We start from the raw sequence: 14,072 nt of genomic DNA, 5'->3' as shown, positions 1-14,072 counted from the left end.
GTCTCACACACACACATCATTTCACCAACAAGTGGACATTTTATCAGAAAACTAATCAGAAAGAAATCACTGGAAACTAGCAAGATCGCAAAACCAACGTGATAAAGCGACCGTTTACTGCCATTTTTATTTCAAAATTTAAAACCCACCCGCTGATGTTTCACCACAGGTTTACAGTAAACGCTCTGAGGAGCTTTAGCATCTCTCCCAGTACAGTTATAATACAGTTATGATACAGTTAAGATACAGGTATAATGCAGTTATAATACAGTTAAGATACAGTTATAATACAGTTATGATACAGTTATAATACAGTTAAGATACACTTATAATACAGTTATAATACAGTTAAGATACAGGTATAATACAGTTAAGATACAGGTATAAAACAGTTAAGATACAGGTATAATACAGTTAAGATACAGGTATAATACAGTTATAATACAGTTAAGATACAGTTATAATACAGTTATAATACAGTTATGATACAGTTATGATACAGTTAAGATACAGTTATAATACAATTATAATACAGTTAAGATACAGGTATAATACAGTTAAGATACAGGTATAAAACAGTTAAGATACAGGTATAATACAGTTAAGATACAGGTATAAAACAGTTAAGATACGGGTTTAATACAGTTAAGATACATGTATAATACAGTTAAGATACAGGTATAATACAGCTAAGATACAGGTATAATACAGTTAAGATACAGTTATAATACAGTTAAGATAGTTATAATACAGTTAAGATACAGTTATAATACAGTTAAGATACAGTTATACTACAGTTAAGATACAGTTATAATACTGTTATAATACAGTTATGATACAGTTAACCCTTGTGTTATGTTGCGGGTCAATTTGACCCTTTTAGATTTTCTAGTTGTTGGAAATACTGGTTAACCTATATATTTTTTCTTGATATTTTGTGACTTTTTCTCATTTATCATTATGAACATGCATGCAAAGTTTCAACATGCTGGTGTTTTTTGACATATACAAACATAATTACTGTTACGTTCGTGATGTTCGCGGGTCAATTTGACCCGCATATTTTAACGCTCTAATGCAACTGTACCGACCCAAAATAATAATATTTATTGGTTATATTTTGTTTTTTTATCCTTTTACTAGCTTATGAAGCTAAAAAATTAGGGTTTCCACACTTATTTCAATACAGAAAAATATTTTGTCAGCCACAGATGGTAAAAATTACATTTCATTTATTTTTTCAAGCTACCTGATATATTATTAAACCTTTGTTTTTTTTCTTGATATTTTGTGACTTCTTCTCATTTATCATCATGAACATGCATGCAAAGTTTCAACATGCTGGTGTTTTTTGACATATGCAAACTAAATTACTATTACGTTTGTGATGTTCGCGGGTCAGTTTGACCCTCATAGGCAGCTATTCAAAAGCAACTGTACAGACACAAAATAAAAACATTTATTTTATGTATGTCAGGGCATCAACTCCAGTTCTAAAGTGTAAGTGTATCTAAAAGTGCTCTAACCCTAACCAAACTTGAAAAAAGCTAAATCATGGTGTTCAGAATTAATTCCAAATTACAAATGAAAATCTTTGACAGACACAGATCGTAAAATAAGCTCTCATTTATAAGCTCTCTTGGTGTCTGAAAATCCTACATATAAGGTTTGGTTAAAAGCTAGGTATTTCAAAGGCAGCTTCACAGACCCAAAAAAATAAATAAAAAACATTTATTTGATGTATGTTTTTGTTATGTCTGGGTTCTCACTCCCCTGTGAGTGAATAATGAGCTTTCCCACACTTTTGCTCAGTGTGGCACGAGACATCGACAGGGACAGCAGCAAAAATGAGCTCCCAAAGATTTACAGTAAAAGAAGTAATTTCACAGGTTTTGGAGTATGATGCTGATACAGATGAAGATGTTTCAGAGTTAGAGGATGCTTCAGAGATTGATGAAAATATTGATGAAGATACAGAAAATGAATGGTCTATGGATTACTCTGACGAAGAGGCTGCCACATCCTCCACCTCATCAGAGAGAAATGATGAATCACAGCTACCATCAAGCCTTGAGCGATGGATGTCAAAAGATGGTAAAATAGAATGGACATCTACACCCCCACAACAGCGGGGAAGACTACCAGCATCCATGGTTATCAAGAACATTCCAGGTCCAACACGATTTGCCATCTCAAGAGTCCACGACATACACTCAGCTTTTGAGCTGTATTTACAACCAATAGAGAGGACTATCCTGGATATGACCAATCTGGAGGGAAGCCGTGTGTTTGGTGAGAAATGGAAACCACTTGATCTTATTGATTTGAATGCTTACATTGGATTGCTAATTTTAGCTGGAGTGTACAGATCAAAGGGAGAGGCAACTGCCAGCTTATGGAGTACAGAGTGTGGAAGGCCAATATTTCGCTCCACAATGTCTCAGGAAAGATTCCACATAATTTCTCGGGTCATTCGTTTTGATGACCGTGAAACCAGACCCAGTCGACGTGAGAGGGACAAATTAGCGGCAATCAGAGATGTGTGGGATAAATGGGAAGACATCCTGCCTCGTCTTTACAACCCTGGGCCCAACGTTACAGTGGATGAACGCCTTGTACCATTCAGAGGACGCTGTCCTTTTCGCCAGTACATTCCAAAAAAGCCAGCCAGATATGGCATCAAAGTATGGACAGCCTGTGATTCCAAGTCCAGCTATGCCTGGAAAATGCAGATTTACACAGGCAAGCCATCAGGTGGAGCACCTGAGAGAAACCAGGGGATGCGTGTGGTTCTACAAATGAGTGAAGGGCTGCAAGGTCACTGCATAACCTGTGACAACTTCTTTACCTCGTACAACCTTGCTGTCGAGCTACTCAAACGAAAGCTGACTTTGATTGGAACAGTGAAAAAAAACAAGCCTGAGCTACCCAGAGAGATTCTGAACATGGAGGGCAGAAACGTGCATTCATCAAAATTTGCTTTCTCTGAAAATGCAACAGTAGTTTCCTACTGCCCCAAAAGAAACAAGAATGTCCTTTTGATGAGTACAATGCACAGAGATGCATCACTGAGTGCAAGAGAGGACCTGAAGCCAGAAATGATACTGGACTATAATTCCACGAAAGGAGGGGTTGACAATTTGGACAAAGTCACATCAGCCTACAGCGTCCAGTGCAGGACTGTCCGTTGGCCTCTGGTGGTCTTCTACAACATCTTGGACCTGTCAGCGTATAATGCCTTCGTTCTGTGGCGTGAGATCAACCAAACCTGGAATGAGGGCAAATTGAACAAACGTCGGTTGTTCCTGGAGGAGCTGGGAAAAGTTCTCGTCACACCTGAGATCCAGAGACGCGCTCGTCCACCTCGATCACCAGGGGCTGCAGCTTTGGTTGAGTCAGTGCAAGCAGGTGGATCTGGAGTCAGACCCACAGAAAATGAAGGAGTGAACACAGATGACAGGAAAAAACGGAAGAGATGTGAGGAGTGCCCACCCAGGCATGACAGCAAAACCAGCACCATGTGTGTGAAGTGCAAGAAATACATATGCAGAAAGCACACACTTGCTGTGTGCTCATCATGTGAAAAGTAACTTCCTGACTTTATGTAACTTTTTGACTTCTTGAGTTTATTTTTAATGAGTTAAGTTTGTTTCATTATACAGCTACATTTAATTGTTCAATTATTATGTTCTATGCACACACAAAAAAAAATAAAAAAAATAAAAAAATAATGATATGCAAAACAAGTCAGCATATTGTTCATTTTCAAATTTTGTCAAAACAAAACAGTTTTTAAAAATGGTTAAAACACATGTTCATTAAATCATATCTTCAGATATATATTTTTGGAATATTTGAAAAATGTTTATATTAAAAGTTTACAGTTTGAACCTGAATCTTTGTTGTTTTTCATAGTGTGATTTTTGAGGAATTGTATTGAATCCAATTAGGGTCAATTTGACCCGAACCATAAGGGGTGTACACAGAAATCCAACATAACACAAGGGTTAAGATACAGTTAAGATACAGTTATAATGCAGTTATAATACAGTTAAGATACAGTTAAGATACAGTTATAATACAGTTAAGATACAGTTATAATACAGTTATAATACAGTTAAGATACAGTTATACTACAGTTAAGATACAGTTATAATACTGTTATAATACAGTTAAGATACAGGTATGATACAGTTAAGATACAGTTAAGATACAGTTAAGATACAGTTATAATACAGTTATAATACAGTTAAGATACAGTTATAATACAGTTAAGATACAGGTATGATACAGTTAAGATACAGTTAAGATACAGTTATAATACAGTTAAGATACAGTTGATATAGTTAATATACAGTTATAATACAGTTAAGATAGTTATAATACAGTTATAATACAGTTAAGATACAGTTAAGATACAGTTATAATACAGTTATAATACAGTTAAGATACAGTTACAATACAGTTATGATACAGGTATAATACAGTTAAGATACAGTTAAGATACAGTTAAGATATAGTTAAGATACAGTTATAATACAGTTAAGATAGTTATAATACAGTTATAATACAGTTAAGATACAGTTAAGATACAGTTATAATACAGTTATAATACAGTTAAGATACAGTTACAATACAGTTATGATACAGGTATAATACAGTTAAGATACAGTTAAGATACAGTTATAATGCAGTTATAATACAGTTAAGATACAGTTATAATACAGTTATAATACAGTTATGATACAGGTATAATACAGTTAAGATACAGTTAAGATACAGTTATAATACAGTTAAGATACAGTTAAGATACAGTTAAGATACAGTTAAGATACAGTTAAGATACAGTTAAGATACAGTTAAGATACAGTTAAGATACAGTTAAGATACAGTTATAATACAGTTAAGATACAGTTATAATACAGTTATAATACAGTTAAGATACAGTTAAGATACAGTTATAATACAGTTACAATACAGTTACAATACAGTTACAATACAGTTAAGATACAGTTACAATACAGTTAAGATACATTTAAAATACAGTTATGAAACAGTTATGAAACAGTTATAATACAGTTATGAAACAGTTATAATACAGTTATAATACAGTTAAGATACAGTTAAGATACAGTTAAGATACAGTTAAGATACAGTTATAATACAGTTATAATACAGTTAAGATACAGTTATAATACAGTTATAATACAGTTAAGCTACAGTTATAATACAGTTAAGATACAGTTAAGATACAGTTAAGATACAGTTAAGATACAGTTAAGATACAGTTATGATACAGTTAAGATACAGTTAAGATACAGTTAAGATACAGTTAAGATACAGTTAAGATACAGTTATAATACAGTTATAATACAGTTTTAATACAGTTAAGATACAGTTATAATACTGTTATAATAGTTATAATACAGTTAAGATACAGTTAAGATACAGTTAAGATACAGTTAAGATACAGTTATAATACAGTTATAATACAGTTATAATACAGTTAAGCTACAGTTATAATGCAGTTAAGATACAGTTAAGATACAGTTAAGATACAGTTAAGATACAGTTATAATACAGTTATAATACAGTTAAGATACAGTTATAATACAGTTAAAATACAGTTATAATACAGACAGTCTAAAGAGACGAGAGGTACTGGCAGATCAAATAAAAACATGATTGTGAGAGCCTATATGATTTGTCTGATTTCTTCAAGCCGTCATATTTACCATGTTTACTATGGTAATGGTTTGGGCAGTAGTCTTATACAGTGATCAGGAATTACAGGAATTCCTTGTAAGGAATTACAAACCTGCGCACATATATTCAAACGCACATAACTATAGAATCAATTCTTAATGCGCATGTGAACGCCATCAGCGTCTATCAAAGGTTCACGTTTAAAGTCTGTTTAGAGAGAACGGTGTCGTCTTAGCGGCCCCTAATTTAATAACAAATGATCATTTAGACGGAAGTGAATCAATCAAAACTAACTTTAGCTGGAAAATTTTTTTTCAAGAGCCACTATAAAACCAAACCAATCTCTGTTACCTTAAATTATATGTTTATCTCTGTAAAGCTACTTTGAAACAATCTACATTGTTAAAAGCGCTATATAAATGAGGATGACTTGACTTGACTCAGAATCCACATCGGTTCACAAAAGGAAGGTATTCAAATATCAAAATGAGTTTTGAGCTAATAGGATGATAATGCTGATGTTAGCTGGTATAAATAGTCCGGTGACTTAGGCAAATCTCATTTACCATTAGCCGTTAGGACTGGATAGGCAGACCAGCTTGTGAAAGATGTCACACTTTGTCATAACCAGGCCCAATATGACAAGATTCCAAGCTAAATATGAAAATGCTGGACCACAGCCAATCAAATCAGTGTGTGAAAGAGTACTGGACTTCTGGCCACTCGCTCGCAACTCAATGCATTGATGAAATGCATAAACTAATAATGAACGTGCAGTGTTCCTCATGTTTGTATGACTTCCCTGATGCTTCTTCGGACGGCATGTGTCTCTGTTTCTGAATCACTTGTTCATGTTTGATGTTTAATTCATAATGCGGAGCACAGTGTCACTTAAACGTCACTGGCGGGTCAGGACACCGTTCGAGATCCAGTCATTATAGCATTGCCTCATTGAATGATTCACAAAGGTTTAATAAATATTTAGTAATAAACACTGCCCGTAACCAACATTACCGGTAACTCACACACACTAATGCACTGCTATTAGACTGTTTGTGAGTCAGAGCGAGTGTTGTGGAGATGTTGTCTCTAGGCCACACAGATGACTAGTAAACCGTTGGGAAGGAGAGAAGGAATGTCAGGGAAGTGGCTGTATCTGTTTAACACTCAGTCGTTCTTCATGAGGAAACGATGTGCCGTCGACACCGAGTTATTGAATGAATGTTCTGTGAGAAGTGCACTGTCACTGTCATACCAGGGATGTCCAGCCTATATCTCTACATTTTGTGTCTTATGGGATTAATATCCTGCCATGATTCAAAACTGAAAATAAAGTTCTGAAAGGTTGAAACTAAGTGTTCGAAAACTCAAAATCGTACAAAAAAAAGTTTTGCAAGATCGAAACATAAGATTTGCAAGCTTGCAAAATGTAAAAAAATAAAAATGTCTCTGCAAACATTATGTTGTTTTTGAGATTTCCTTCTTCAGAACTGCAACATTTTTTTTACAATATTGCGCAAACAATTTTTCAGAGTTTCAAATTTGTCAGTGTTCTCCCACTGTAATAGTTTGTTTTCCAGGTTTGAAAACTTTGTAAATGGTGATCTGAAAACTGGTGTGCGAATGTGTGAGAAAAAGTTTTGAAACTCTGAAAACAGAGTTTTGCAGGCTTGCAAAGTGGTAAAAAAAATTAAATCTCTGCAAACATAATTTTGTTTTTGAGTTTTCCTTCTTCAGAAGTGCAACACTCTTTTTTTACGGTGTTGTGCAATCATTTTTTCAGAGTTTCGAATTTGTCACTGTTCTCCCAGTGTTTAGTTTGTTTTCCAGATTTGAAACCTTGTAAATGGTGATCTGAAAACTGGTGTGCGAATTGGTGAAAAAAAGTTTTGAAACGCTGAAAACTGAGGTTCGAAAGGGCAAAACGTATTACATTACATTACATTTCCACTCCTATTGCAGACTATTTTTTCAGAGCTGAGTTTACAACACCCACTTTGCGGAGATACACCCACACAGTTGCGAGCTTGCGACTCACGTGATTTGTGGCAGCGTTGTCACACTCTCTGCTCTGAAACTCTGAAACTCAGACTGAGCGAAAATGAAGCTTCGCAACTTAAAAAAAGACTGGAGGGAGGGCCTTCTGCTCTTGGCCAATGCTTTGCTGTCTGCTGACGTACAGTCCAATCACAAGTCGTATTTACTAGAAAGGTGGGATTGACCGACTGCTCCGCCAATGACGAAAGCGCACAGGATACGCAATAGTGATGTGTCGTTCATGAACGATTCGTTCATTTTGAAAGAATCATTAATATGACTCGGGACTACCGAGTTGTCTCAGAGAGTGATTCGTTCATATTGTGTGGACCGCGAATGCGCGCAACATCGCATAAGGTACATGAAGTCACGACTGAAATTATTAGTCAATCTTTCGCGAGTCTCGAATCTTCGGGTTCGGGACGAGTCCGAGTCTTTTGTTCTTCATGTCAGTCCCATAGAGACTATGCTGTCAGTACTGGAAAGAGAAATGATTAGTTCGTCTGGTTCGGTTCGGCCGGGTCCGAGTCTTTCGTTCTTCCTGTCAGAGACTATGCTGTCAGTACTGGAAAGATAAATGATTAGTTCATCTCTTCGGTTTCGAGTCGTTCGTTCTTCAAGTCAGACTCACAAATATAGCACTATGCAGAAACAGAAATGATTAGTTAATCTTGAATCCTTTGTTCTTTTGTTACGTGACAGCTGCTATCTCGCATCAAATTCGTATTATTGACTGCGTCTGAATGTATATTGTTTTATATTTTGGGAATTAACATAAAATTATCAAAATATATGTGCAATAAACATCATCTGAATAAAAAAGTTCCATCTTATTATTGTCCCTGTCCATTTCATTTTTTGTTAAATGTTTCTTGTGCTTCTGTGGTGTGTTTTTAGTTTTTATTATTATTATTATTATTATTATTATTATTATTATTATTATTATTATTATCTATAAACACACACACACAAACACACACACACACACACACACATATATATATATATATATATATATATATATATATATATAAACAATGTGTGTTTGGGTCAAACAAGAGTTTAGATAAGGTTTCATAGTATTAAATAACTGCAAATTTAAGTTATATACTTAGCTACTGCGACTTTTCACAAAACAACCCGTCCCGAACCCGAAGACTCGAGACTCGCGAAAGATTGACTAATAATTAAATAATCGTGACTTCATGTACCTTATGCGATGTTGCGCGCATTCGCGGTCCACACAATATGAACGAGACACTCTCTGAGACAACTCGGTAGTCCCGAGTCATATTAATGATTCTTTCAAAATGAACGAATCGTTCATGAACGACACATCACTATTGCGTATCCTGTGCGCTTTCGTCATTGGCGGAGCAGTCGGTCAATCCCACCTTTCTAGTAAATACGACTTGTGATTGGACTGTACGTCAGCAGACAGCAAAGCATTGGCCAAGAGCAGAAGGCCGTCCCTCCAGTCTTTTTTTAAGTTGCGAAGTTGCGAAGCTTCATTTTCGCTCAGTCTGAGTTTCAGAGTTTCAGAGCAGAGAGCGTGACAACGCTGCCACAAATCACGTGAGTCGCAAGCTCGCAACTGTGTGGGTGTATCTCCGCAAAGTGGGTGTTGTAAACTAAGCTCTGAAAAAATTGTCTGCAATAGGAGTGGTAATGTAATGTAATGTAATACGTTTTGCCCTTTCGAACCTCAGTTTTCAGAGTTTCAAAACTTTTTTTCACCAATTCGCACACCAGTTTTCAGATCACCATTTACAAGGTTTCAAATCTGGAAAACAAACTAAACACTGGGAGAACAGTGACAAATTCGAAACTCTGAAAAAATGATTGCACAACACCGTAAAAAAAGAGTGTTGCACTTCTGAAGAAGGAAAACTCAAAAACAAAATTATGTTTGCAGAGATTTAATTTTTTTTACCACTTTGCAAGCCTGCAAAACTCTGTTTTCAGAGTTTCAAAACTTTTTCTCACACATTCGCACACCAGTTTTCAGATCACCATTTACAAGGTTTCAAATCTGGAAAACAAACTATTACAGTGGGAGAACACTGACAAATTTGAAACTCTGAAAAATTGTTTGCGCAACATTGTAAAAAAAATGTTGCAGTTCTGAAGAAGGAAATCTCAAAAACAACATAATTGTCAGGAGCCAATCAGATCCCTCACATGTCACCACGCAAAGATCACTGTCCCCAGATTACTGATCACCTGGACCTGTTTCCACTCAGCACTCACTTCCCAGCCAGCACAAAAGCACCCGATTCACTCCCAGTCATTGTCAAGCCTCCAACAGGAACGACCCTTACCAGTCACCACTTGTCTCACTCTGAGCCATCCTTCAGCAACGGACGTAAAGTATACTTACCTGAAAGAAACTAACCTTGCTGTCCTTGTTCTGATGTTCCCAGGATCCGCTCCATGACTCATGTTCTCCGTTTCCTGGAATCCGCCACGAGTCCCGTTTCCCACTGGATGAGCTGCAAGAGAAAGGGAAAGTATCACTGAACTGGTGAGCTCATTGTCAAGTGCACTTCAAAGGATCTACTCACCTGGAATCCTTCCTGAATCACGCCTATCCACGAACGATCTGAAAAGAGAGAAAAACTCAAGTTATTGATCTGTGTTACCCGCCACGTTATTCCTTAAGAAGAGGATTCACTCACCTGGATGCATTCCTGCCACATATATCTTCTTCGAGATCACCGTTGAACTCCCGAAACCCTGCATACTTACCTTTGAGTTAAATAAAGATACATTTATGTTTATCACTTACCTCTGTCTCCGAGCCTGAATCCTGACAGAAGGCTTGACCTAACAACAGAAAGAGGTGAGAGATGGATTCCGGACAGCCCGCTGTTGCTACCAGCTCCACACCTACCACCGATCCTCCGACAGAACCCATGTTTACTCCAGTGAGAACTTCCGCGAGCGCCGCTTCTTCGATTACCTGCTTTGCAACTCCCCCGTCGCGCCCAGCGCCCTTCTCTGGCCGGGCGGAGGACTGCAACGGATTTTTACTCCAGTGTTCGCTAGCTCTGGAACAGCAAGTTCAGCTCTATCCCAATGAGAGATCGAAAGTGGCATTTATCATTCAGCAACTCTCTGGAGCAGCTCTGAGGTGGGCAGAGGCGTTATGGATGCAGGAATCCACAGTGGTTGCGTCAGTTCAAGAGTTTGTCAAACATTTTAAGGAAGTTTTCGGACGACCCGCGGATGATTCCTCATTTGGAGAACAGCTCCTACAATTACGTCAAGGAAACAAGGCATTGACTGAGTATTCTGTGGAATTTCGCACACTTGCATCAAATAGTGGATGGAATGAGAGAGCTCTGATTTCTGTTTTCCGTCGAGGTTTAAACCCAGCTTTGCGCCTCCAACTGGCGATCTATGATGACAGCTTAGGAATTGAGAAATTCATTCAGCAAGCCAAGCGAGTTCATCAACGATCTTTGTGTTGTTACGCTGATCAGTCTCATCACCATCCTGTGTCTTTTCAGAATCCCACGGAAAACTTGTCAACTAATATCCCAGCCTGTTATTCTAAGTTCTCTGACGTCTTCAATCGTGTCACTGCTTCCAAGTTACCCCCTCATCGACCATGGGATTGTGCTATAGACCTGATCCCTGATGCACGTCTCCCCAAGGGTCGGATTTACTCCTTGTCCATTCCAGAGCAAGAATCCATGAAGAAATATATCCACAAAGCTTTAGATCAGGGTTACATCCAACCTTCCACATCTCCTGCCGCCGCAAGTTTCTTCTTCGTGGCTAGAAAGACGGTGGTTTAAGACCATGCATTGATTACAGAGCCTTGAATCAAGTCACTGTGAAGTTTAGCTACCCTTTGCCTGTCATACCTGCTGCTCTCGAACAACTCAGAGAGGCAAAGATGTTCACCTAGCTTGACTTACGGAGTGCGTACAATCTAATCCGTATCAAAGGAGGAGATGAGTGGAAGACTGCTTTCATAACCCCTGCTGGCCACTACGAATATCTTGTCATGCCAAATGGTTTGGTCAACGCTCCTTCCGTTTTCCAAAGTTTCATGGATGAGATCCTCAGAGACTTTCTAGGGAAGTTTGTTCTGGTCTATATCGATGACATCTTGATCTATTCCAAGAATCCAATCGAACACCAGAGACATTTGTCTCTAGTCCTACAACGTCTCAGAGAATTCACTCTGTTCCTGAAAGCTGAGAAGTGTACCTTTCATCAAAGCACCATCGACTTCCTGGGATACATACTCAGCGATCGAGGAGTGGAGATGGACCAACAAAAGGCCGAGACCGTCCTGTCCTGGCCAACTCCCAAGTCCGTGAAGGAGCTTCAGAGATTTCTCGGGTTCGCCAACTTCTATAGGAGATTTATCAACCAGTACAGTCTTCTCACTTCTCCATTGACCTCCTTGCTAAAAGGAAAACCTAAGATCCTGCAGTGGAACCCCGAGGCTGAGAAAGCTTTTCATGCTCTGAAATCTGCCTTCACCAGTGCCCCTTTGCTTCACCATCCAGACCCTGAAAAACCATTCATGGTGGAAGTCGATGCCTCCACCACCGAGGTTGGAGGAATCCTGTCCCAATGTTCCGAGTTCTCCTCAAAGCCACTCCCTTGTGCATTCTTCTCCAAAAAGTTTTCTCCACCAGAGGCAAACTACGATATTGGAAATCGAGAACTTCTCGCAGTAAAACTTGCCTTGGAAGAATGGCGACATTGGCTAGAGGGAACCAAACACCCATTTCTAGTCCTAACCGATCATAAGAATCTCCAATACCTGAGAGATGCCAAGCGGTTAAATCCACGTCAGGCCCGATGGGCGTTATTCTTTACACGCTTTCATTTCAAGATTGCCTATCGTCCAGGATCCAAGAATACCCGTGCAGACGCTCTTTCCCGTATCCATGCCCCTGAGAGCCCTGTTGATCAACCTGAGACCATTCTACCCGAGAGGTTATTCGTAAATCCTATGCAGTGGGAAATAAACGAACAGCTTCAAGAATTGGCTCATCAGCAACCCAGAGTTCCCGGATGTCCTCCCGGGAAGATTCATGTCCCTGAAGAATTTCGCAACGCCTTGATTTCCTCAGCTCATTCTTCAGTGGCCACTAGACACCCAGGTATAACCAAGACCTTAGCCACACTTCAGGAGAAGTATTGGTGGGCTCACATGCGCCAAGATATCACTCAGTTCATTCAAGGTTGCATCCCATGTGCCATCTCCAAGGTCCCAAGAAATCTGCCAGTGGGGAAACTGGTCCCCTTGCCTATTCCAAATAGACCTTGGTCCCACATCGGAGTGGACTTTGTTACTGACCTTCCGATTTCTGACGGAAATACTTGCATCCTAGTAGCCATCGATCGGTTCGCGAAGGCATGCAAGTTCATTCCATTAAAGGGACTTCCAACCGCCTTTGATACTGCTGAGCTTCTCATGGAACATGTCTTTCGAAATTTCGGTCTGCCAGAGGACATTGTCTCCGATCGAGGGCCACAGTTCATTTCCCGAGTCTGGCGATCATTTTTCACTCTCATGAATGTGACAGTGAGTCTGTCTTCCGGGTATCATCCACAAACCAATGGACAAACCGAGAGAAAGATCCAGGATCTAGGTCGGTTCTTGCGCACATTCTGCCACTCCAACCAGAACATCTGGAGTAGGTACCTCATCTGGGCAGAATATGAACAGAATTCCCTCCGACAAGCATCCACTCAATTGACTCCATTCCAATGTATCCTTGGTTACCAACCTCCGTTATTCCCAGGGTCCGGTGAACCTTCAGAAGTGCCCGCGGTTAACAAATGGTTTGAGGAGAGCGAACAGGTCTGGAACCAAACTCATCAGCACATCCGACAAGCTGTGAATAGACAACAGCAGTTCGCTGACACCCGCCGAAGATCCACACCAGAATAACAACCTGAGCAACTAGTCTGGCTTTCCACTCGAGATATCAAACTGCGCCAGTCATGTAAGAAATTAAATCCCAAGTACATTGGACCCTTTCCAATTGTCAAGCAAGTCAACCCAGTCACTTACCAGCTCCGGTTGCCCCCAGAATACCGTATCCATCCCACGTTTCACGTCTCACTTCTGAAACCCCATCATCCACAGATTCCCCAGTCAGTCAACGAGGTCGAACCCGAAGAAAACCCCCCGAAACCACCCGTTGAACCCGAGCCCATCTACCTCATCAAGGAGATCTTGGACTATCGACGTCGGGGAGGTCAGTTAGAATACCTCATTGATTGGGAGGGATATGGGCCAGAAGAGAGAAGTTGGGTACCTCGTAATGATGTTCTTGATCCCAGTCTGCTCCTAG

General features: G+C 39.1%; 1 protein-coding gene across 1 annotated transcript in view; it reads left to right on the top strand.

Moving 5' to 3' along the window:
• LOC143724529 (ERC protein 2) overlaps window positions 1–14,072 on the top strand; it is a 95,597-nt gene that overhangs the window by 63,877 nt on the left and 17,648 nt on the right. The window lies entirely within an intron of this gene.

The sequence above is a fragment of the Siphateles boraxobius genome, unplaced genomic scaffold (assembly GCF_051911475.1).
Source record: "Siphateles boraxobius isolate OS27281-9 unplaced genomic scaffold, OSU_SipBor_1 75, whole genome shotgun sequence".
Classification (NCBI taxonomy): domain Eukaryota; kingdom Metazoa; phylum Chordata; class Actinopteri; order Cypriniformes; family Leuciscidae; genus Siphateles; species Siphateles boraxobius.
This window is presented reverse-complemented; position numbering and strand designations above follow the sequence as displayed.